General features: G+C 37.8%; 1 protein-coding gene across 7 annotated transcripts in view; it reads right to left on the bottom strand.

The window, feature by feature from the left end:
• Positions 1-27,477, bottom strand: part of BBS9 (Bardet-Biedl syndrome 9) — a 422,348-nt gene that overhangs the window by 23,682 nt on the left and 371,189 nt on the right. Inside the window, exons 22-23 of one of the 7 annotated variants that reach the window (XR_011437926.1) lie at positions 22,248-22,326; positions 16,066-16,157 (exon numbers count right to left, since the gene is read on the bottom strand). The exons of 5 other annotated variants lie outside the window; for them this stretch is intronic. The gene's annotated coding sequence lies outside the window, so the exon portion shown is untranslated. Of the gene's footprint in view, positions 1-16,065; positions 16,158-22,247; positions 22,327-27,477 lie in introns of those variants that run through there. One more of the 7 variants, XR_011437925.1, reaches the window with a different exon arrangement.

The raw sequence follows: 27,477 nt of genomic DNA, 5'->3' as shown, positions 1-27,477 counted from the left end.
AACAGTGGGCCGCTTGCAGCAGAGCGTGCGAACTTAACCACTCGGCCACGGGGCCAGCCCCCTATAGAATCTCTTATTCCTACTCCACAGCACACCTGGCTGCTGTGTGAACCAAAAAAAAGGTTCTCAGAAAGTTCCTTGCTTTAGTTAATACACATCTTTAAGAAATGAACCTTACTCCATGATAACAGACGGAGAATCTGTGAGACTAAGTAGGTGCAACCACAAACTGTTCGGCCCAGAAAAGAAATAGGATCCCAGCAGTAATTTCTGTGGGAGCTAATGTTAAAAAGAAGTAACAGAGCACTTGTAATTCTAGTTCTTGATAACAGTTATTTGTGAATGAAGGAACTGCAAAGGAAGGTAGAAAGACATCTGTCTGCTTGGGAAATTTCTCAGAACGAATGAAAAAGAATCCATCTTATTTCCACTGGGGCATCAAGTTATGGCCTGGAACAGTTTATTTTTCCCAGGCTACTTCAAATCTAAATGTGTTTTTAAAAGCAAGCCCAATGAAAGATTAGATAAACAACTGGACAATGTTTTTTACACTCTGGTAACATAAACATTTCAAATTCCTCCCTAACTCTTTACCAGCATAAATCTCTAATTCCAAAGAAGGTGAAATATCCTCCAAGTTTAAACATTACTTTGAGTTACTCACATTTACCTCCATTTTCATCTTATACTTCTTTGGCAATAAAAAGCCAGGTTTCATCCAAACTATGGTACTATGACTCTCTTCCAATTGTAAAGCAACTTGGACTAAGCCCAGTTCTGCTTCCTTTGAAGCTGGAACACAGCAGCCCATCCCAACAGTTTCTTTTCTTTCCTACCTCCTATACATCCTGCGCTGTCCTTTTGCAAATCAAGCCTTTATAAACACAGAGGGAAAATGTGAAGCTGTCTGCCTACAATTAAGCTATGAAAACAACTTTAAAATGGTGTCAAACACAAAAGAGATAGGCAGAAATAGTTGGTAAGGCAAGAATACATCAGGAAGAGAGGAGCTCTCTCTGGCTGAAGAAGGGGGACACAGAGTAAGACCTCACTGGGAGAAGCAGCTCTGTGGGAATGCCACAGGGAAGCAAGGAACGGAGGGAGAGAATGGGGGAAAACAAAGGGCATAAAAACACAGAGGGAACAAGGATAACTAGCCCACAATACAACCCGCGTGTCACAAGATTCAGGAATAAAAGGGTGTGGCTAGGAGAGAAGAGGAAATACTCGGCAGATAGAGTCATTCTATTTGGATCATGTTCCACAATTTAAGAAACAATCTCACTTGACCTTGGTCCTCACAACAACGTTGAGTGGTAGACTAGGTAAAAATCTGCATCCCCACGCCCCAGGGCAAGTCACTTCATACTTTTAAATTTCTATTTCCTCATTTGCAAAATGGAAATAATATCTTCCTAACAAATATTGTGAGGAGTAAATGAGATATTATATAAAGTATCAGAGACAAAGTCATGCTCAATAATTGGAGTTATTATAATAAATAATAATAAGATTGACTGACCCAAGGGTAGACAACAAGCCAATGACTATTAGGAGTAGAAACTGGGTCTCCTGTGCTGTAGGCATTTTCCACCAAAGCATACTGCAGCAGAGCAAGAAAGACAGAAGGCAGAAATTGAGGGGGCTCAAAAGAAATACAAGGTGGAGTAGAAATGTGCAGTACAGTAATGCTGATGACTAAAGATCCAGACTAGGGGTTCTGAGGGGTGAAAAACTGGATGCAATTTTTGCATAAGAACAAGAAGAGAAAGGTTACAGTGCATGAAGGGACGAGATTAGGGGCTTATTTATGACAGCTGAATAACAACTATGTTAGTACTATTTTTGAGTACTCATATGTGTTATGTTTGCTCATTTTACAATGACCTAAAATGGTAGGTAGTAGTGTCTCATTTCACAGGTGATGAAATTCGGCTTTAAAAAGTTTAAGTGACTTGCTCAAAATCACACAGACAGTGAGTGAGAGAATCTGTCATATGCTGACTCCAAAATCCAAGTCTTAAACCATCCCCTTATCTTGCTTCTCCCTGATGGAAAGAAAAGACACAGCAATGGGATTGTGAATTACCGTTTAAAGAAAGAGTTTTAAATTGGCAAAAATAGGATCATGGTGTGTGCCTCATATCCTCAACACCCACCCACCCTCATCTCTTGCTGAAAAGAGAAGAGAAATGTTTTGGGAAAGTGACTCAGGTTTCATCTCAGTAAAAAAAAAAATCAGCGCAGAAATAACTTAGAGAGTCACCAGTGAAGACAGATCCTTAGACCTTCTAAAAAGACCCTCAGATCGTTTAAAAAGAATTCAGAACTGATGGATGCTTCTACAGAACATAATTACAAAGGAGAGGAAGTGGCTCAACAGAGTAGACAGGATTTACCAGAAAGAAGTGAAATAGTAAAGTGGAAGATAATGCCTTGTCCAACTACACTGTGGAAAAGACAAAATCAGCCTTCTAAAAGCTGAGAAATTTCAAAGGCATTCATGGAGATAAATTTTAATTACAACAATAATAAAGAAAAATGATTCAAAGAATGATCACAGGGGAGGAAACTAAGTATTTCTCAAGGTGCTGGACAGTGGTAGAATGTTTAACACTTATGTGAGGGTCTGCTTTCCAAAGTTAGCAGAACTGTGCTGAGAAAACCTCACAAAGAACTGAGTGCAAACTCACCAAGACAAACTCGAGAGCAATCTCACGCATGTACATATGTGCAAAAATCTAAATTAAGACATTAGCAAATCAAACGCAGTGTAATACATCTAATAAGCAAAATAAAGAAAAACTTATTCCAGGAAAGCAAAATGATTCAATTAATACAATTCCTCAGATAGATATATGAAAAGGGAATCTCACCAGAGGATAATATTCAACATCCACTCTGACTTAAAAAAGAAAACCTGGTGAACTAGAAATAATTATCTAAAATTAACAGGCAATACCAAATTTATGTGTAAAGTAGATAAAGAAATTCACGTTAGTCAGGGCAAAGATGAGGATCTTGGCTATCTATCACTGCTAATATTTAATGTTCTGGAAATTTAAGGCAAATTTAAGGGAAAAATGTATATATTAGAAAAAAATTAAATGATCATAATTTCCAGATGACTGTATACCTAAAACATTTCCAAGAATGTGAAATAAAAATCTACTCAAATAGGTGGAAGATTAAAAATACATATATAAAATATAAATATAAAAAATTGATCATTTCCCTCTACATTAACAATATCCAGTTAGAAACTATGATGGAGGAATTACTGTTTTAAAAAGGATACCAACTAAATTTTAAAATAAGTAGGAAAAAAACTAAAAAAAAAAAAATATGCCAAGGCCTATGGGTATAGAACTAAATTTTTATAGACAAAAATAAAAGATTTGAATAGATAAACAAAATATAGGGAGATTCAATATAAAAAGATATCAATTGTCCACAAATCGACGTCAAATCTTAATACAATTCCACTCTAAATATCGAACGTTTTTAACTTGAGAGTATGATGCTAAAGTTCATAACGAAGAATAAATGGTTCAGAAAAACTAAGAAATAATGAATAAAATAATCATGGGGAATTTATCTCACTATTTTAAAGGCTAGAGACGGTTACGACAATTACAGCATTGCTTTCATGTCAGAACAGATGAAGAGGACTAGCACAGAAATACTAGACACAGTCCCATTTATATAAAAATATTTAGTATTTTATTTAGTGGGAAATGATGTATTACCCAATAAATTGTGCTAGAATTTTGGGTAAAACATTTGCAAAAAATATAAAATTCGATACATCAAATAAATTTCAGACGGCTAAACTAGTTAAATGTAAAGACATAAGAAGAAAAATAAGAAAAAATAAATATTTGGAATCAATAGAGAAAAAGATGAATAGATTTGACTACTGAAGGGAAGTCATGCTAAAAAAAAAGGTCAAACAAACAAATTACCTGAAGCGAAATTTAAAACAAAACCAAAACCTCAGAAAAAATATTTGTAACATGTACTAAAAAGAATGAGTTAATTTCTTTTAGAGGCAAAGTGTTCTTCAATTCAATTATAAAAGGAGAAACATGAGAAAGCATAAAGAAGTAATTCACAGAAGGAAAAAGGTAAAAGGCTAATAACAACAGGAATAATGCAAATTATCACAAAATTACAAAAAAGTACCAAGAAATGGCTAAAAATATTTTTAAATGCAACCTTAATAGTAATCACAGATGCATGATTAAAATTCCGGTTTCCACTTTTGATATTAACAAAGATGAAAAAGAATATTATCACTGAGGTCAAGGAGACCCCCAAAAGTCACTAGTGATCTTTTAAATCCAGAATTCTTGGAGAGCAAGCTAGGCGCAGAGGCAGGTCTTCAAATCTAGACCCTCTCTAAGGCAATAATCAAAGACGGGTAAAATATCCTCGTGCAGATGTTGGACACAACAGTATCTATAACAATTTAAAAAATGCAACTATCTAGGGGCTGGCCCCGTGGCCGAGTGGTTAGGTTCGTGTGCTCCGCTGCAGGCGGCCCAGTGTTTCGTTGGTTCGAATCCTGGGCGCGGACATGGCACTGCTCATCAAGCCACGCTGAGGCAGCGTCCCACATGCCACAACTAGAGGGACCCACAGCAAAGAATATACAACTATCTACCGGGGGGCTTTGGGGAGAAAAAGGAAAAAAATAAAATCTTTAAAAAAAATAAAATAAAATAAAAAATAAAAATGCAACTATCTAGATGTCCAACCATCAGGGTTACAACATCTACACACTTTCTGTCACACATTTCGCACACTCAAGATATTGCGGGTTTTCTTGAACAAGCTCTGGTTTTCCACATTCCTTTGCTTTTATTAAAATGATGTCTTCTTCCAGGAACGTCCTTCCCTAACTTCCTTTAAATTCATGTTTTTCATGAGTCAGTTTAAAGAATAATAATAACAACTCTGATAATCATTATAGAAATAATAATAATGGCTAACATTTATCAAGAGCTTTTAAGAGGCAATTGCTATTTTAAGTGAGTTACATATAACATTTAAAAACATAACAACTCTACAAGGTAATGCTTTTATTTTTTCCAGAGAAAGCTGAGGAATACAAGGGTTAAATCACTTACCCAAGGTCACACAGCTAGTTAGTGCTGGAGCTATGATACAAATCCAACCAAAAACATGGTTCTAGGTGCACGTTCTCAGCATTTGGCCTCTCCAGGCCACCTCTTCTGTAAAATTTCCTCTCACCCCAAACCCTAACTCTCAAACCCCCTATACATCCCCCGTATGTTCCCTATGAGAGCACTTCACACCTAGTTTGGCAACTTTATTTGTGCATCTCCCGTAGCAGACTGAGGATTTCATCTTACTCTGGTTTGTGGACACGAACCAGATTGTGATTAAGCACAATCACTGGAACAACAACAGCCAGCAGTACTTGTTTACCCAATAAAGAAAGAAACACAAAAGACATGCACAAGGAAATTAGAGAAACTGAATGTCGAGGATCAAAGGAGAGAACGCTACACTCTAGAGAGGGAGTCAAGGACCAAGGATGGATGGATGGAGGGACAGATAGTTGGATGGATGGATAAATGGACAGATAGATAAATTATCAATCTATCAATCAGATCTGGACTGATGCCACAATATCAACTCAAAGACCAAAACAAAAACAAAAAGAGGGAGAGAGGGAGGAGGAAAAGAAGTCAACACTGGGCTTCTATCACTTATCAGACACTGTGCTAAATGCTTTCATTTATCACTTAAGATTTGTCACTTAAGTAGCCAAAAAGGATATTTCCTTACTGGGGGAGTCTGAAGGTCCCTTTTGCGTTCTATAAAACTGGTGAGGGTAATCTGACAAAAAAAAATGGATTTCTGTTTTCACTGACATGCAGGCCAAACTCTAGATAGCAGCATAATGATGTAAGAGGGTATATCTAAGATAAAAAATATATACAAGTAAGGAGGGTGGGAGGGGCAGCCCACCATATTACTAAGTCCTGGTCCAGTGGTTCTGTTCCAAAGGCTGGCACCTATGGCAGCAGGCAGGAATAGGTGAGGTATGGAGCTCCTGCCAACAGGATAGACAGATCATGGCAGTCATAGCAGGAATCATTCAATAAGGCAACGAAAGGATGGGAAGGATGTTTGCTAAGTTTAAATTTAAAAAAGTCTTTGATCACCCAAATCTCCACATTAAGTCCATGTAAATCTCTAATGTGCCAGATCAGCTCCTGAGGGCTTCAAGCTGTCCCATACTAAATGTTTACTGAATTGAATGAAATTGAAATGAGCAGCATGCCAAGTGAGTAGAATTGGAACCTAAAGGGACAAAGGTGTCCAGAAACACTAACCATGTAAGCTTGACCTTGTAAGCATCAGACTCATAAAAAAAATACCAAGTTTTGTAGAAATGAGGTATAAATACGAAAAGAGGACAGGAACCATATCACTCTTCTGCTTAAAAGCCTTCCATGGCTCCACTTAGCTTTTCAGGGTAAAAATTGAAGTTCTCACAGTCTGGCCTGGTCTGGCCTTCATGTTAGCCTCTCCCAGCCTCCCTTCCCGGGCACCGCCCTCTCACCGCAGCCCCGCTGGTCTGTGCAACTCCCCAGGACTCATCCCACCTCCCCCACCCTCTGCCTTTGTGACGGAAATGCCTTTCCCTCCTTCTTGGCCTACTTGTTTTCCCAAAACCCACTCAAATGTCTGACAGACCTTCCCTGCCCCTGACTGTGCTTGACTCAAGGACTTTGGGTCAATATTTGGCAAGGTAAAGAGGGGTTGGGGGTGGGTGGGAACACTAAGGAGAAAAGAAGACGAGTTACAATTTTATATCAAATCTTGTGAAAAAGAAAAGAAAAAGAAAAAATAATCACAATGTTCAGCAAAGTCTCTCTGGAAGGCTCACTGATGGCTGAATATGTGTAAAATAATTAGGAGAAAAACTGTCCAGAGAATAACAAAAAAGAAAATACGAAAAGAAAAATAAGAGTGTGTTAATCTACTAAGAAATTGATAGTGAATATTTCTGGAAATTGTGTGTGTTCAAATTCATGTGAGTGAAAAACAAACTAAAACAGTATATGCTATATATATTATGGTTTTTATTTTCTAAAAACCCCATAAGGATAAAACGAGATCATATAAATGATTTTGGAAAGTTAGAATATCATATAAATGTTAGTGACTGTCATCATTCTGGAACCAGTAAAGGCTTTTGCCCCAAAACTCCAAGATAAACCCTCCTGGCAGGTGATACTTCTCCTAGCTTTCATGAAAACAAAACCTATCATTTATCAGCTGGGCCCTGTTTGTTACTCCTGAGGGCTGTTCAGGTAGGTAGGTCTAGCCAAAGTCTCTGAGTAAGTTACAATTGGTTCTTTATTTGATGTCTATTTATCAAGCAGAGATATAGCTAGACAGGCCATAAAACAAACCTTTGTTTTTACAGGAACAAGGCAAGGTTGAGGTAAAGTGACTTTTTATGTACAAGAAAATGGGCTTAATGTGCCAGGGCCATGATGTTTACAGAAATAAATTGAAGACTCGGGACATACGGTGACCTTCCATTTTGCCAGTGAAAAGAAGTTACTCAACTATCATTTAGTTCTACCAGAAAAACTACTTATTTTTGAAACTAACCTGCTTTATAGTCTTTCCCCAAAAAATGAGTACAAAATATCTTGGCCCAAAGTGGTCATTTTAGAACTGAAGAAATGGTCCCTCTTACACACACAACTTTCAGTAAATGGCAAATATTTTCTCTGAAGGCCAGGGCCAAGGACTAGTTGTATGTATAAAACTAGTTGGTATAGCTACTCACCAACATTAAAAAACAATCTCTACTTTTCCCAAAGGTTCTGTCCTGAATGATATGAGTCCCAATGCGGAGAGAGTGAAACCTCTAAGTTACTGAATCATGGGTCTCAGTGATGTTCATGGAAACTCTCAGCCTATGAAACTGAAAAGATGTAAAATTATCTTAGCATCCTGACTGAGTGTGCCTCCCTAAATGTGTTTGAACTGGAATGATTTCTGTAGTACCCCTTTCAGCTATTCCTAGAAGAGACAAATGAATAACCCACATCTACCAGTTTTATCTGTAAAAATTTTCCCCTCAATAAAAGTATCCTTTAACAACTTCCCAGGACACTTTCTGGTCTAGTCTCTTGTAGGTTCTTTGATGTTTTCTCTGGTCTCTTATGAGCAGCTTATGGGTATCCATCACTTAAAAAAAAAAGTTTCTTCTGGGAACATAATTAATAGCAATCATTTTGCATACAAATAAGCAATCTCAATTCTTGATTACTACCCAACTTCATTTCTACCTAACTTCCATGAACTTGCTTCTTAAGTGCCTACAATTATATTACGTGGATGCTAAACACACATGTTAAAAAAACTGCCAATTTCTTCCACTGTCTCTGCTAGGCAATGCCGGATGATTAGCCTTCTGTTCTCAAGTGATCATCCAGTAGACCTGTCATCAACTGATCACATTACCTGGATGAGCTGAGCTTCATAACAGAAAACCATCTAGTGTGCTGCTAAGAGCACGAGGCTGTAGTGAGCTTCAGTCCCCGTTCCACAGCTGTATGGTCTTAGACGAGGCAGCTATCCAGCGGAAGCCTCCGTTTAGTCATCTATAAAGTGGGGGAATAACAGTACCTATCTTATGGATTTCTGAAAAGATTGAATGAGACAATCTACATAAGGATAGGCCAGGCATACAAAATGGCCAATAAATGTTTCCAACTGTTATTTTTAGCATAAATAAATTAGTCGAAAACAGACAACAATTAAATAAAGCTTTTTGCTGCATTTATGGTGTTTCAACTTTGAGTACCGACACAGAAAAGAATGTTCTTCATTAAGAACATACTAGCTACGAAACAAACACCACAGACTAACTTATTTGGTTGTTGTTCTGTCCCAAATGAATGAAATTCATCCAGTTGAACAGAAACTGCTTAGTTTTAAATCTCTTAGACTTAGAGTGAAGAGGTTGAGGGAATTGAGTAATTCTCTAATCTATCTGGAAAAGCTTGGCTGATATTTTATTTTATTTTTTTTTTACCACCATCAACCACCATCAAGGGTACTGGGCAGCTCACTAACACTCTATTGAAATGGATTCTGAAGTCTGGTTGTTGTCCAGCTCATCTCATAATTTAACTTCTCTTCATCTGATCATTAAAATGACAGGTAACATCCCAGCCACTGTTGAAACTCTTTTATGTTTGAGGCTAAAATTGATGGAACACAAATCTCAGTGCCTGAGGACAAGGCTGGGGCTAAACCTTCCAAAAAGTGTAATAAACATATTCAAACTCTTAACAATTTAGAAAATAAATTTCCCTTGCAAGACACAAATAAATAAGACCAATATGAGACAGCTAATGGCTTGGTAACCCTAAGACCTGGCAAGATTGGGAACAAGACAAACATACTGTCCTGTTCCATCTCAGAGAGAATAGGGGCTTTTGTCCTGGCTCCTTTTCAGCTCATAATGAAGTGTTTCAGAGGATGAAGTGGTTGGTCTTCGGAGGCCCCTGAAGGACAGGATGAGTTCCAAGCCAAACACTGAAAAGGACGGCCCCTCAAAAATTTCCCACTTTTATTAGGGATTTCAAATAGGAATACCCAACATTAAGATTTTCGAGCTGTTAGGACTTAGGGCCAAAGAGCAAGCTTTAGCCTTCTAAACATGGAGAAACAGCCAGTCCTGCAGACGTGGAAAAGCAGAGCCTGCAAAAGGTGGCAGCCTAAAGCCGGGCTGAATTCTCTCCTTTGAACACTGAGGATTTTCATGTGCTGGTACTTTTAATGCATACTTCCTTCAGGCTTTACTCCAGCGCTTCATACTAGCTCTTGCATATGTCCTATCTTTCCTAAGTATATTCTGAATCCAGATGGAAGACGACACCATTTCCCTTTGTCCCAGATGTAGGGAATATGAAAGCTTATATACTGATATGGGATAGACTTTACAGCTCATGAATCTCAGAACATGGCTGTGATCAGTCCTTCCTAAAAGGCAATGCAACATAAAAACAGAAATTCCTACCTGAAACCCTGTTAATATTTTGTTGCAGGCTGTAGCACAGGAGATTGTGCAAGGTAAGTGGTAACACATTCTACTTTTTATGTGATTTCTAGTTTGACTTCTAAAACTGCAGGATTGTCCACCAAAAGAAGAGAAACATGCAGAGAAGTGCAAAAACGGTCTTAAAGGCCAGCACAAGCAGATGACTGACTACCTGTGAAAGAAAGAAGCAATCCTTGATACTGTTTTGCTCCACCCCAGGCCACAGCTGAACAATGATTATTTCTGGGGTCTAGAAGACATCCTGTTTGGGAGCTGTCCTGCATGGTATGGTAGAATGAGCACCAGAGCAAGGAGGCCAGCTTACTTCTCTCCTCCTACCAGCTCTACCTGACCACTGGCTCTGCAACCTTGGACAAATTGCTTAAAATCTCTAAGCCTTGGTTTTCTCTACACAATGGTGATGGTAGCTTCCCTCCTTGTATCGGGGTTGATGTGAAAATCAAACATGATAACTTATGTGAAAGCAATATAATAATGCAAAATTATTACAAACAATGATAATAAAAATAAAGTGATAGGGCAAAGACACATCAGAATGGAGCGTTAAGTCTTGTTAGAAAGGGGACATTTCTCTAAGGCTTTCAACACACTGAGGAACTGTTTCACGCAAGGTGACTGAATCCGCGAGAGCACACTCTTATTCACCCAAAGAGTGGGAAGATTACTGAGTCAACAGAGAGCATGTAGCATCAATTCTTCTCTGTCCTCTTCTACTTGGCAGAGGTTGGAAGTCTATTTTTTTAATCATTTCACTTTTTTAAAAGACAAATATTTACCAGTCTGAGGTCCTGGAGTTCAGAGTGGTTAGTCATCCCACCGCCAGCCCTGTTCAAGTCAGATAAGGTTACATGACAGGAGAAGCCAGATAAGCACCTCGCTTTTGAATAGAGAGATCGTTTCTTTTTACTTACGAGTAGGAAACAAACCCAAGCTGTAACTTCGAGAAATGGGGTTTTAAAGCCTGCATATTTTAAATTTGAAAATAACAAGCAACTGCTGAAAGAAAAGAAAAACATAGCTCAAAAATATCTTTTCAAATTTTCTTTTTAAATAGTCTTTCCACCTCCTCCAGAATGCAACCCCCTCTAAGACTATATATATCCCCTTCGACCCCCAGTGCAATAAATATACTTATTCTTCCCTGTGCCAGAAATTCCTAGGATTGCCTGTGTGGTGCCAGAGGATCTCTAGCTCTGTCACCAAAGATGGCAGGGAACACAAAAAAGACACCAGGCAAACATCTTCCTGCCTGTGCTGCCAGGACCTTATCATACAGTCAGTAGATCAAACTTCTGAATTAGTATGTGACCGTGAAAGAATTCCTTCACTTCTCTGGGCCTTGTTTTCTTTTTCTTTTCTTTTTTTTTTTGTGAGGAAGATTGGCCCTGAGCTAACATCTGTTGCCAATCTTCCTCTTTTTGCTTGAGGAAGATTGTTGTTGAGCTAATATCTGTGCCAGTCTTCCTCCATTTTGTATGTGGGATGCTGCCACAGCATAGCTTGATGAGTGGTGTGTAGGTTTGCGCCCAGCATCTGAACCCACGAACCCTGGACCACCAAAGCAGAACATGTGAACTTAACCACTTCACCACCAAGCCAGCACCATGGCCTTGTTTTCTTCACTGAAACTGTGCTTACCTCATTGGGTGATGTAAGGAATAAATGCTTTAACATATGTAATGTGCTTAGAAAAGTATCTGGCACATGGTAAGCACTACATAGGTATTTGCTACATACCATTGACATATGGTTAGTAAGAAGTGAGAGGCAAGGGTTGCAGAAAAAACTGAACCAAAAATAGTAGCTTAAAGGTTAAATTCAAAAGAATCTCTTTAGTTGCTTCTTATTATAATTACTATTTGAAAAAATGTTTTCCAACTACATGCTAGGCTTTGATGTTTGTAAAAGGAAAGACAACATGGGGCCGGCCCAGTGGCAAAGTGGTTAAGTTCACACACTCCGCTTCGGTGGCCTGGATTCACCAGTTTGGATCCTGGGTGTGGACCTAGCACTGCTTATCAAGCCATGCTGCGGCAGATGTCCCACGTATAAAGTAGAGGAAGATGGGCACAGATGTTAGCTCAGGGCTAATCTTCCTCAAAAAGAAGAGGAAAGACAACATGGTGTACGTGGGAGGAGCATGTAATGAGATATTTGGAGACCTGGGTTCTTGTCGTAGCTCACCGCTAAAGAGCTATGTGATGTCACGCAAACCTCTGGGCACCGGGACCTCATGTGCACCATGCAAGGGTTGGAGTAGATGGTCTTCAAGACCCCTTTCTGCTTTAAGATTCTACTAGTGAACCACGTGAAGGCAAAGGACATCACTGTTACTACCCAAAGCTAGCAAGTAAAAACCTCAAGCTAGGTACAAACAGCTATGTACATATGAAGCGGGAACAACTACATGGTCAACTTTCAACTAGTTAGGAGCTAGTGCTCTCATACTTTGTTTTTTTCTACTCCTTGGCTATCTGCATCTTGACTATTTCACTGCTCACTACCACCTCTACCAGAGGATGGATGAGGGATAAAACATACCATGGAACAAATCAATCACTAACGCCACTGGTGAGCACCTTTGATAAAGTCTTATTGAAGAAATAGCTAAAATCAAATTTTAAAAAATAATTTTCAATACTTATAATAACACACAAATATATCTGCACAAGGTAATTAATTGCAGTATTATTGGTAACTGCAAAATAGTGGAAGCCATTTAAATGCACAAACATAGGAAAATGGTTGAATAAACTACAGAACATCCACATAATGAAGAATTATAAAGGTTATAAAAGAAAAAGAAAGAGCTCCACAATCTAATAAGAAGTGATTTCCAGGGTATATTGTTACAGGAAAAATCAAAACGAAAAAGAGTATACTTGGTATGCTACCATTTTTTTTAAGATACAAAAAAGAAGTCTAGGGAATAAAAGAACTGCAAACAAATCTTGAACTCTTCTTAGTACATTTTTCTGTCTACTGAAAAGATCTAGAAGCAATAAGACCCCAATAGCAATGAGCATACCTATTACCCAGATCTTGGTTTAGGAACAATATTCCTTACTAAAAGGAAGCAGGGCTCCTTGGAGAAATGACTGATTCGAAGGCTAAGGTAGAGAAAGCATAAGATGAACCCGGAACATCTTATTGTACCAGGAAGTAAGAAAGAAAATGATGGAGGCATGTTCAAAGGACACAGGAGGGTAAATTTTGTGGCATGTGAATTATATCTCAATAAAATTGTGAGAAAGAGAGGGGTGGGGCGAGACAAAGGGAGGAAGAAACAAAGAAAGAAGGGAGCAGGAAGGGGACGAAAGGGGTTGAGAGAGTAGGGGAAGGAGGGAGGAAGAAGGAAGGAAGAGAGAGCGGGAAGGATGGAGGACACAGGAGCTTGAATTATTTTCTGTTGGGCAAATCTGGGAAAATTTCAGTATCAAAACAAGCAAAGATAGTAATGAATTATAATCCTGAATAAAACAGAAATCCATTAATTCTCTACTGATGAAAAATGGATATGTATGTATGTATGTATAGATAGATAGATACATAGATAGATAGATGAGAAGGGAGGATTTTTCCTTCTAGTAAAATGTTGAACAATGAACGCAGACAAAAGTGGTGGATTGAAAATGATAATTTTCAACTATCACGGTAAAGATTAGTTTGAGCAAGAATCATTGATGGATGCTAAATATAGGGAGGAAAGTTTGAAAGGAACAGGATATTTAACTAGTCTTAAAGAAAACTAGTCTTATCTTTCCAAAAATTGTTTATTGGTCACAAAGGAAAAAAATAATAACTATATAGTGGAGTAACCAGACAATATTTGACAAGGTGATCAAAATTAACACTACCAATGAGAGGTAGATAAACATCATGTGTCTGCAAGTAAGATATATTGAGAAGACATAATATCACTTTTTTTTTTTTTTTTGAGGAAGACTGGCCCTGAGCTAACATCCGTGCCTATCTTCCTCTACTTTATATGTGGTACGCCTGCCACAGCATGGCTTGACAAGTGGTGATAGGTCTGCACCTGGGCTCTGAACCAGCAAACCCCAGGCCACTGAAGCAGAACATGCGAAATTAACGCTGCGCCATCGGGCCGGCCCCCATAATGTCACTTTTATAGTATTCCAGCTAGAGATGCATAAACAGTAGACAAACCAAAATTGAGGAACAATCTATAAAACAACAAGCGTGCATTCTTGAAAACTATTAAACTCAACAACAACAAAAAGAAACACAAGCAAATATTGAACTCTAGTTAACATAAACATACTAAAGTGTTTAGGGATAAAAGGTTCCACCATGCACAACTGATTTTAAGATGCAGTAAAAAATAAGATAGAGAGATGGATGAATAGAAGGATGGTTAGATGGACAGTTATATAATAAAGCAAATCCATAAAAATATTAATTTTGGAATCTATGTGGGATATCTGAGCATTCACTTCTCCATGCTTTCCATTTTTTGTTAAGTTTGAAATTTTTCATAATAAAACATTAGGGGAAAACTAACTAGAATAGCTAAATTTAAAAAGGTTGACAATATCAAGTGCTGATGAGCATTTGGAGCAACTGGAACTTTCACACATTATTGCTGGGAATGTAAAATGGTACAAACACTTTGGAAAACTGTTCAACAGTTTCTTACAAACATATACCTATTCTGTAACCTAGCATTTCTAGTCCTAGATATTTGCCCAAGATAAATGAAGACACATTTTCACAAAAAGTTGTCTACTTAAACGTTCATTGTAGGTTTATTCATACTAGTCCCAAACTAAGAATAACTCAAATATCCATGAAAAGGAGACTGGCTGAACAAGTTGTGTATATGTGTACAATGGAATACTACTGAGCAATAAAAAGGAAAGAATTACTGATAGGCACAGGAACATGAATGAATCTCAAAAGCACTATGTTGAACAAAAGAAGTCTGGCACAAAAAAATACCCACTGTGTGATTCATTTATACAAAGTCCAAAAAAAACAGTCAAAACTAGTATACAGTGATTGAAATATGAACCATGCTTGCCCCTGGTTATGGGAAGTGGGGAGAATAGAAAGGTCAAGAGGGAACTTTCTAAGTTGAGAGAAATATTCTATATGTTGATTTAGGTAGTGATTACATGGGTAGAAACTATCACCAAAATTTACCAAACTATACACAAGATCTGTGCATTCTACTGTATATATCTCAATTTAAAAGGTGATAAATGAGAACAATTATAAAATATTACTGAAATATACAAAGTGGATGTAAACAATTCGAAAGACATACCATGCTCCTGGATACAGAGACGTCTTGTCTGTTCTCCCTATATTAAATTATTAATTTGGTGTGCTTCCTCTCCCCAAAATAACATCAGATTTTTCTTCCTCCCTACTCCCAGGGCTAAACAAGTTGACTATAAAACTTATTTGAAATGATAAAAAGCAAAAAATAATAAACTAGAAAAACTGAAAAAGAAGAGCCATAGGGGAAAGGACTAGCCCTAGGAGATAATAAAACGTATTATAACTAGAAGTGTAATATTGGAACATGAATAAACAAATAATCGTATGCAACAAAACAGAAGACCCAGAAATAGATACAATTGCAAATGGAAGTTGAATGTACCTTAAGGTGGCATCTCAAATTCTAAATTGAGTTATATAACTATGAAACTATGTAACTATAGGAGAAAATATAAAATATAATAACTTCCTCTATAACCTGGGATTGAAGGCAATTTTCCTAATTATGACTCAAAATCCAAAAGCAATATGCCAAAAAATAAGAAAAATTAAATGATCATTTCAAAGACACACAAGATACATTCAATATTAAATATCTATTCATGAAAAACTTTTAGCAAACTAGGAATAGAAGGAACTTGCCTTAATCTGATAGGAAGAGTATTTTATGCTTTCCAGGTGTCCTTCCACCATTTTATTCTTTCTTTTTCGCTTGCGTCTTTTTAAGCTATTTCTCTCTTTCTGGGTTTTTCTTCCCCCTCTTTCTATTCTTTTAGTAGTTTCCCTAAAAATTACAAAATACATGCCTAATTTATAAAAGTCAAAAGTTAATCAATATTCCAATAGCTTTACCCTAAGTGTTTGTTTGTTTGTTTTTAAGTGGAGAGCCTAGATCACGTTTGCAGCTCTTATTTATAAAAATTTTTATTTTAAATAATTTTAGACTTATACAAAAGTTGAAAAACATAATACAATGAGTTCCGTATACCCTTCACCTATATAACATCTTTATAACCACAGTACGACTATCAAAACCAGGCAATTAACATTGTTATATTACAATGGTAGTATAGGTACAAAGGCAAACTTTATTCAAATTTCACCAGTTTCTCCCCTAATGCCCCTTTTCTGTTCCAGGACCCAATCTGGGATTTCACATCCCATTTAGTCGTTCTGTCTCCTCCGCCTCCTCTGATCTGTGAGAGTTCCTCAGTCTGTCATGACCTTGACACTTTTGAAGCGTACGCATGAGTTATTTTCTGGAATAGTTTTCAATTTGGGTTTGTCAGATGCTTTCTCATGGTTACACTGAGGATATGTGTCTTTGTCAGAACACCACAGAAGTAAGGTTTGCACGCTTCTCAGCGCCTCATACTGGGGGTCTGACGCTGATGTGTCTTATTGCGAGTGACACGAACTGTGATTACTTGGTGACTGTAGTGTCTAGCAGTTTTCTCTGCTATAAAGTAATATTTCCCCTTTCTAATTAATAAATATATTGGGGGGGATATTTTGAGACTCTGAAAATATCCTGTTTCTCCTCAAACTTTCTCCCACCAATGTTAACAATTGGTGTACCTCGCCTGCAATATTATTATTGTGGTGTTTGCCTAAAGGTGATTTTGTATTTCCTTTATTCCTTCTACATTTATTAAATGGAATTTTACTGTAAGGAAGACCTGTCCCTTCTCCCTCACTTATTTATTCAGTTATTTATTTACATTAATATGAGTACATGGATATTTATTTTATTCTATGGGTTATAATCCGATACTATCATTATATTCTTTTGCTGCTCAAAATTGTTCCAGCTTTGACTGTTGGGAGCTCCTTGAGGTTGCTTCTCTGTCCTTTGAAAATGCTTTCAGGCTTTCTGGCACAATAAAGTGCTCCAGGGCTCATCTTGTGTTTTCCTGCCTCTTTCTGGTCTCCAAGGAACCTTGGTTCCCTTTTTGGTTGTTGTTCAAGTTTTAAAAATTTATATTTTCTTTCTTGTAGATGAAGAGGCTATTACTGTTTATTTTTAATGTAAAAATCCCTTGCATTTGGATGTATTTTGAATCTCAAAAAACGCTTTTTCACACACAGGACAATACTTATGATAGAGAAAGTAAGAAAAGCAGAACATAAAGCTACTTTTAAGGTAAGCATGCATTACTTACATAATTAGCCTTATTCCTTTTATTAGAGATGGTAATTAGAAACCAAAACCTGGGCACTAGGAATGCTCACTCCTGCTAGCACGTCTTTGATGCCAGGCCCTCTCAGCAGACAGAGCAAGGGAATACTATGTATTAACCACATACACATGCACCCACACACATATAAGTGTTTTATTTTTCTATCTGTATATAGATTTATATACATATATATACATTAAAAGCCATGAGTTCATACTGCTACCTATGATTTCAGTCCAATACTACAGGGCTCCCCTTCCATAATTCTAACCTCTTTGTTTCATCTTAGTACACACATAAAGTAGTTTCAGAACTGATAACCCTCACCCCTATGAGAAACAGATTCACTAACTTGAGGACAGTATTTGTGTACAGTTCTTTTTGCGCTTTGCCTCACAGTATCCAGTCAAAATACTGTTTTCCAAAATTCCTCAGGTTAGTGCTCTTCTTTCCCACTTCCTTCAATGTGGATATGTTATCAACTCACAATAGAGTTAAGCTCATCTGTTACATTTTGTATTACATTTCAGGTTCCCCCACATCCTAGTTTTATTCATTTATCTATTTTCAGAGAGGGACTATGCAAAAGATTACTATGGTTCTGGAATCAAAGCAATACACAAAGGGATTCTTAAAAAACAATTGTTCCCTCCTTCTTGCTATCCTGTTCCCATGTCCCCTCTTCTTTCCACCCCATTATCATTTACTTCCTGTAGGTGACCATTCTCTTTGGTTTCTGGTTTATCTTTCCCATATTTCTTTTGCACAAATGAGCAGACACATCTATTTTCTTATATTTCTTCCTTCTACCTGAAGGGAAGATTACCATAATACTATTCTGTGTTTTATTTTTTTTACTTAACAGTAATAGTGTACAACATATTTTAAAGTTAAGCTCGCATATGAAATTAGGAGAGAGATTCTGAAAATGAGGGAAGATATGATAACATGATGACATTGGCAAAACCACCACAAAAACAGAAAGAAAGAGTCACAGTAATTCATTTATACACTGAATTCAAGAAATACTTTTCAAGCATATACTATATTCCAGGAACTATCAACAAGTTTCAACATCTTTAACCTTAAGGAACTCAAAGACCAGAGGGGAAAGTTGAGAGTAAAAAGGCAATTCTAATACATTGGGGTAAGTGCTATGATAAGGGTAAGCTATAGGGGTACATAGGAGACAAGGTACATGAAACCTTGATTTGGTGAGTAGTAGGAAGGAAGTGGGGATGTCAGCAAGAACTTCTGGAAGAGCTATCATGCAAGCTGAGATACGAAGCTGGCTGAGCAAAACTGGTCAGGCAGGAAGAGGCAGACACTCCAAAAAGGAAGCCACATCCAAATGTTTAGAGTAAAGAGAAAATTCAGCTTGTTTGTGCCATGGAGTGGGAGACAACGCTTGAAAAGAAGGCAATGACAAAATCATGAGGTGATGAAGGGCCTGTTACCATGGTGAGGAATTTGGACTTAATCCTAGAAAGAATGGGGCCGCTGAAGGTAAGATTTAAGCCAAGGGGGTTCTTCTATATGTTCTGAAATGTAGGAAATGTACTGAAGAAGACAGACTAGAGGAAAAGAGGACAAGCTGCTGCAACAAAGCAAATGTGCCATTAGTAGTGGCCTGGAGTAAGCTAGTGGCAGTAGGAATAGAGAGAAATGGCTTGAGAGAAGAGATTGTATACACTAATTTGATTCTAGCCTGGGCAACTAAATAGGTGGCAGCACGAATCCCAAGAAATGAAACACAAAGAGAAGTAGGCTTGGGATAGGGCAGGATGTGGAAGATGATGATTTCCGTTTTCTGAAAATGTGAGCTTAAGGTGCCTATGTCACATTTAAGTGGAGAAGGCCAATAAGTGGTTGGTTACATGGATCTAGAGCTTGGTAGAGGTGTGGTGAGGATACAAATCTGGAAGTCATCAGCACACAGAAAGTAACTAATGACAGACAGTAAAATCAGCCAGCAAGTGAGAAGAAAGCCAAGGACAGAACCTGAAAGGATATCAACTTTTCAGGCTAAGCAGAGGAAGAGAGGCCCACAGAGGAGGCTGGGAAGGAGCAGCCAATGAGATGAGACAACCAGGAGAGAGCAGCGTCATGGAATCAGGGGAAGAAGATTACTTCAAGGGGGAAGGAATGGCCAGCAGCACCAACTGCTGCTCAAGGTCCAGAAGATAACAAGAGAGATGACTTCAGAAAAGTTTCACTTTCAAAGAAAGAGAAAGAAATGGAAACGGCTATGGAGAGTCCTGGGATCCAGGGAAATATCTGTAATATTAAATGTATATACTTACAACAGAAGAAGGGAGAGACTCAGCTGAGTTTGAATGTTGCTGGGAGAAGGAATGAATTTCTGTAATTTTCAGGTCAAATAAAGAGCACTGTATCATCAGATGGAAAGAACGAGTATAAAGATCGAGTCTAGGGCAGGCTCATCCTAAGTGTTTAATAGAGAACTGACTGGATCTGATTTAGGGATCCCTTGAAAAATGCATATCTAATTAAATCTACTTCAATACGACATCAGGCTTCCATTCTGAAGGGGAACAGAACCTGAGTACCATTCCTGTCTCATTTCCCTTTTATAGCCCTCACTACCCCACTGAACCACCACCTGGATAGAACTCACAACCTGGGGAAATTTAGTTCCTCATATGGCTATTTTTCTTATGGTCTTAAATTGTAGCTGTTTATACTCAACATAAAGGATCTAATATTTGTTCTTATGATTTTCTTTGGAAAAACGTGTCTCTAATTTGTCAAATGTACATTCTTCTTCAATGAAATTTTAAGCCAATTTAGAATCTTTCATTTGAAAGTTTTGTCTTTATATTAATAACATATGTATTTTATAACTTTTTCGCAAAAATGTACTGTATACATTCAGTAATGACTCACTAATTCACCTTGTTAAAAAAAAAAAAAGTATAGCACTCTGATAATAACCAGAGCTATAAAAATAGAAAACGTGTTTAAATTTGAAAGACACTAATTCTTTTCTCCTCTTTCCAAATCATAGATACTACTTTGAAAGAAGCAAACAAAACATCAGAGAACTCTTTAATTTTTAGGTCAGGAGGTCCTTATTAGAAATGTTTGGTTCTCTTCATTAAATGGACACTTTAAGGTTGATGTTACTCTCAAAATTTACTCTCTTACAGGAAATAACTTACCATCAGAATCTTAAAATATATATATGTAATATATACATGTATATATTACAGATGTGTACTACATATACAGAGACACACACATACGTATATACATTGCAATGTGAGATCTTTCAAAATTAGCAAAAGTGCAGATATCTTTTTCAAAAACCGCTACTGCTTATTTGTAGCATTTCTTGATCACGAACCTAACATTATGCCAACATCTTAATGAGAATCAATCTTTCTCATTGGTATATATCAATATTGTGTCTATATATATGCAAATATGTGAAGAATAAAGCGGAGTCTGTGACTCATAAGGCAGAAATCAAGAGAATCTACGTTTAAAGGAAACAAATCTAAATAGACATTTGGAGACAAAACTGGCCCAGATGTTATCTGCAGACCACACTCCCTGTGCTTTTTTCCAATAATAAATAAGTGATCCACATCAGATCCTGTAACATAGTCCCTTCCACTTCCCACCTTGTACCTATAAAAACAAATACTTCATAACTGCTGTCTAAGAAGTGTTCTGATTTATTTATAGTATATTTTAGACTCATACTTACAACAGATACCTCATCTGTGGAGCAGATAGCCTTAATGTTTTGCATTGATCTGGGCTCTGCTTTTGACCCTACTTGGATGCTGGCTGCTACACAAGTCTCCAAAGTCAGCTCTGAACATAGACTGTTAAAAAAGCGATGACATGCATGGCTTTCTCCTTCACTGGCCAGAGAATACCCGCAACCTGGCAGCTTGGAACTAAATATAGAATTTAAGGCAATCTCTGTTATCTTCACATATCATTAAAAAAAATGGAAAACAGGCCAAAACAGGGGATCAAGAGAAAGAACAGAAGCAAATAAACTGTTGAAGAACATCATTTTGTTGACTGTGATTGACTTAGTAAGGAGGAAGTCCTTAGTTGACACGGATGCATTTTCTGCCAGCTCACAAATGTTTTAGTCGGTAAATAGGTACTACCTTATTTCTTTTTAAGTCATATTTTCCTGAAACTCCACTAGGCAACTTATGTGACAGGACCAGGCTTCCTCATACCAAGTATGCAAACATAGTAATGGGTCAGAAACGAGGGCTCAAAGTCAGAGAGCCTAGTAAGCAGGGCAAGTTGGTAAAAAAGGGGTAGGTCTACATGGAACTACCTCAAATACTGCAGGAAGAGCAGAGGACAAGAGGATTTACTGAGCATCTACTATGAGACAGATACTAGGTTAAGATACTTTAAGTATGTTGTCATTTTTGATATTTCAATATCCCTTGTGAACTAGGCATTATAACCATCATTTTAGAAATGACACTGGAGAAAATGATACGCAATTACTAGAGAGTAATCTGGATTTAAATAGGTTCACCCAATAGAAACCTTTAAGCTATTTCCACTTCCCCATATAGCCTCACCCATCACACCACGCAAATATTTCCTTCTGATGTTATATCTACGCTACAGTTCTACAGCCAGAGATCTTAAGTGTTAGTTCCAAAAAATTAGTACAAATCATTCTTTACCTCAAAAAGAGAAATTATCTCCCAGCAATGAGTTCAGTTTTTGGAGAAACAGGCTGGATCTGCTTTCAATCTCAAATGCCTGGTAAGGCAACATAGAAATATTTGTGAGATTGTTATTCTCATCACAGAATGAGCACACATTACATTTTCACCTCTTTTCCAGAAGAAATTGATAGGGCTTTAAAGTAACAGCCAAGAATTTCTTTATGTAATCTTTCATGGCAGTTTTAGAACATCTGACGCAAAAAGGAATAAATCATTTTCCATCATAATAATCCTAATAAAACAAAAAATCATCACGAATTCAGTATTTCTCATGGGCCAGGGCCTGTGCTGTCTTCCACACTTTATCTCAGTCAGTCCTCAAAGCTACCATTGTATCAGTTGAAGAGACAGACGCTCAGAAGGGTTAAGTTACTTGCTCAAAATCACACAGCAAGTGGTAGACTAGACTGCAGATCCATTCAGCCTGCAGATATATCATGCTCCGAAAACACAATACATCACTTCTAACTAATTATATGTTGCTTGCCTTATATTAAAATACCTTCCAATATTGAAACATAAGAGGTATTATGGGTGTGAGTTACAAATACTGTGATAGAGGGACAGAGGTGAATAGGGTAAGAACAGAATCATGGCAGAGAAGTTATATTATGATGTAACCAAGATGCAAATAAAACAGATAGCTCGCTCCCTCTCTCTCTCCTTTGTCAATAATACAAAGAGAGAAGACAGCTTAAAAGAAGAAAATCTTTATCTTTAAAGCAAGACATAGTAACATAAAGAAATATCTTTTTTAAATTGATGAATTCCAGGCAAGATTTTTTTTAAAAATCTTTCAAAGCTAAAATGAATAGAGCATAAGTTCCAGTAAGTATTTGATCTTATTGGCAGCAACATACTAAGACCTGAAGATTTAAGCTAGCTTCTTCCTTAGACACTCCAATCATGCAGTAAGGCCCACCATAAACACTGTTCAAAGAAGCTCGCACTTTGCATCTCATGACTGTGCTGTAGCACCGAAAGCAGATTGGCACAGATATTACATTGCACTCCTACTCAGACATTCCTTCCCTTCACCATCATTTACAGTACGCACTGCGGCTAAACTGACTCTACATGCAACTCAATAGGCATAGAGGATTGAGTTATTCACAGGAGAATCAATTTTACACTAGACTAAAATAAAAAGTTGTTTTCAAAGTGCCAGATAAGAGGCCAAAAACACGCACCGTTTTTTGGCAGCAAAAGCACCATACTGTCTCCTTTCTAAGATGGAGGGTAGTTTTAAAACGGGCCATAAAAAAGTTATCAGAATTCAATTTTCCAATCAATGTCTTGATTTCAGATCAGAATGATGTCAGAAGTGGCTCCTATGGAATGATTTTTTCCATGTAGACTCTACCTCCTGTGTTTGTGGGGATTGTAAATTCTTTTGAAAGCAGTCTCTTGGAATGATAGCCATAGGGTGATAATGAATTAAAATGAAACAATTGTTACTAATCCTAACAATAAACCCATTTTCCGATCTCAGGTTCCAGTGGTCTTGACCTTGGTTAAAGTTAAGTGAACTGTATAGATATCTTAAAATATGGGAGCCTAAATTGAGGTGAGTACCTACATATATTCCTGCAAATTATTTATTTGATTATTTATCCAAACTTGCTGTTTTGATTCTGGAGATGACACAATACATCTGGATTATTGTTTTGACAGTATTTCTGATTTACACTCCTAAGACCCACTGCAGTTGCCTAGGCCTTAGCAATGTTAATTAAAAAATACACTGTAATAATAACCACACTTTACTCATGCTCTCCATTGCATTAACAATATGTCATTAAAATGGGCATTTTTTTCCTTGTGCAAAAAGTATTAAAAATGTCTCCTTTCTCTTTTCTATGGCTCCTAACACTAAGCTTCCAAGACATTAGGTTTTTCAAGTTTTTGTAGGCTAGATGTTTCAAGTTTAGTTTATCATTCAGAGCTGTGCCATACAATAGGGCACACACTTGGTTTAGTGGAAGCCAATTCATTTAATTTGGGGAAGATGGCATTCTGCCCTGTCTGCAGACTGAAACTTTGGTCAAATGGTATCTTTTCAAGAAGCAAGAGAAAGGAATATTTCATTTCATTTTGAGTAGCTATTGTTAACTTTGTATAGTCCTAGTTAATAGACATGCACATTAAAAAAAACTCTCCTTCAGAAATCCTCCAAAAGTGATTATGAATAATGTTTGTTATCCCCTACTGTATACTAACAGAGACTTAATATACAGTCCACTAGCCATGCACATCAATTTCTTCCTTTAATTTTCAAGGGTAAATTTAAGGGCCAATTAGATGTTCTTTGAAATGGCACTGCTATGTAGAAGACAGTTTCATTAATATAATCTTCAACTCATAGAAGAAAACATACTACTACTACTCATATTCCTACTTTGAATTTGAAATGACACTAATTCCAATGGCAACTCTATTTACAGTCAAGGATTATTTCTGAAGGGTAAGACTACATAGACTTGTTAAGGGGTCAAATTAATAATGCCTATCTTTCAACAAAGTATAGGCAGTTTCTGGTAACATGTCTATGAGGAGTCATTGAATTAACAGCATAGGCTACACAGCCATCAATGGAAAATCTTGCCATACTTATATTATCAATTTGAGTTACTGTTCTCATTCTGGAATTTATGCTTGTTTATTTTTTAATTTTCCTAAGAAATCTTACTGTGATATTTTCCTGTTTAAGGATCACAAATTACAGTATTTTTTTCATAGTTAATCACATCTGTGTTTTCCTGCTCTGCTTCCTCTTCCGATCTTACTGTTTAATTCAACTTCATCCTCATCCACACCTATGATTAAATCCTTTCTAATTTTTAGGGAGAAGTTCCTATTTTTAGGTGGTAGACATAAGTTATATTTTTATTTTCCAGCTCATTTCTCATTCCTTTCATATTATTCCCGAATTCTTATCTCAGATTCCCAAAAAGATCAGTGTTCCATGAGCTGGAAATTTGTAGCTTCTGCCAGCTCTGGTGGCTACTGCCTCTAGGATGCGGGAAAGGCGAGAAGAAAGAGAGTATTGTCCTCTTCCTTCTCCCCGTGTCCCTGAGCCATCTCGTCGGAGCAGTGAGTAGACCTAGGACTCAAGAACACTTACGGTTGTGGCCGCATGAAACTTATGCATGAAGAAGCGAGAAATACGAGAGGAAAAACATTTCACCCGTAAGCCTGGAAATGGGGGAGAGGGAGGTACTGGCCAGTAATAGTAGATCACTTGGAGAGAGGAAGAATTCCACAACTGTTGAGCCCTTTATGATGGTGTCCACTGATCCTTTTTCAGGGTGTTAAGTGGCTTACTAAGGTTATATAGATTGAAAAAATAAGCTGCAGGATTAAAATGACGGAACTGAAATATATGATCCCTGATACTTGCTGCAAGGACACCAATGAAAGTTTGAAAAGAGAGAGCCTCCAAGAAAAGGGATAAGGAGAAAAAGGCAAAACCGGGTCCATTCAGCACTAGAAAGAAAAAAATGACTTGGAGGAAGTCAGACATCTTCAGTTACAAATAGGGGTAGGTGGTGCTGGTGAGTTATTTGTTTTTTATTTCCACTGAAGCCAGGACAAAAGGAAATGAGCTTAAATTGCAACAAGAGGGATTAAAGTTAGACATTAAGGGGAAAAAAACCCTTGCTGATGAGAAGGCTGGTGAGATAATGGAACACATAATTGAGAGGGCTGTGGAAGCTTATCCCTCGAGACGCTGAAGAATAAATATCTTTCCGGGGTGGTTTTAGATACAGAAGGGCCTGGAATATTAGAATGGAGACTTTTAGATTTATCTTCTGGTCCTAAAATACCATCGTTTTATTTAATGAGACAGACTGTTCAGTGGCGCATCCACTGGAGCTACAAGGAAAGGGGGAGGGAGGAACAAGCAGCAGCACTCTCTCATTTTGAACTTGCTCGGATAAAAGCAATTCTCAGAGCACCTGAACCAAAGCCTATCCGTAGGTGTGGCTCATCTCACAGCAGTTAATGAGTGAGTCTCGTGAGGATTTTATGGCGTTACAGCAAGTTTGGACCACGCTCCTTCATTAAGTAAAGGGATTGTAAAATGTCTTCATGTAGAAAGGGCAGCAGTCAAATTGTTTGTAATGTGTTGAAGAGACCGAAGCAAAGTTTGGTTATCGTGTTACTACCAAGAATAATCCAGTATGATACCCAAACTGGTTTGGAGAACAGCCAGCTATTCTACATCCTTTCAGGGCCAGGAAAGAGATGTACTACATACTTCAACCCACCCAGCACCGAGCATCTACCATGCGCAGACTCTGTGCTAACAGATGGGGATACCAAGGGTACAAAACACAACTTGTCTCCTCAAGAAGCCCACAGGAGGGTGAGTTAGAGGATATCGATCTCTATAATCCAATGCAATCTCATCTAGAGTGTGACAGGCAAATGGGGGTGAAGCCATTTGCACTCAGGCAGAGAGGGATATTAGGAACCAAGGAGAGGCAGGAACCACCTCAGGCAATATTGGAGTTCTGAAGGACCACAGGAGTCAGCCAGCGGGAGAAGGCAAGACTGGAATTCTAGGGAGAGGACCTACATGCCTGACAGCAAGGGAGACCTGAGGACAAGGGAGATCAAGCTTCCTTCGGGGAGCTGCAGATAAGTCAGAATGATAGCAGCATAAGTTGCTGGCGGCAAATGAGAGTAAAGGGAATGGAAACACTGTGACTGGGGGTTTCTTAGGAAGGCAGTCAGGACCTTAAAGCTCTGGAGGGACAGGATCAGATCACATGTGCCAAATCATGGGTTTCACAAGGTAAGTAAATTCAGATGGCAGCATATTGGGCTGAGATTTCTCATTACCTGGATAGTGGCTGGGTCAGGTGAGCATTCAAGTAATTACCAGGCTGGTAAGTCTCTCATGCCCAAGCTACAGTCCTATTTTTATTGGGTTAAGCTCCTATCTAAAGCTTCAATCAGGCAAGCCTGCTGGCTCATTCTGCCTCTTTGCCCAGCAGCTAAATGATGAGGTCATAATACTGTGGGCAACTCTTGGCATATATGTCTTAAAGAAAAAAAAATCTCATGGTTGGCCAGCTCCATTCTCAAAGAGCAGCTTGTATCACTTGTATCCTCCTGACACGAGGAATTTAAAAAGAAAATGTCAAGAGTTAGAGAATTCTACTGTATCATCATCAAA

Source organism: Equus caballus, chromosome 4, assembly GCF_041296265.1.
Source record: "Equus caballus isolate H_3958 breed thoroughbred chromosome 4, TB-T2T, whole genome shotgun sequence".
In the NCBI taxonomy this organism is placed as follows: domain Eukaryota; kingdom Metazoa; phylum Chordata; class Mammalia; order Perissodactyla; family Equidae; genus Equus; species Equus caballus.
This window is presented reverse-complemented; position numbering and strand designations above follow the sequence as displayed.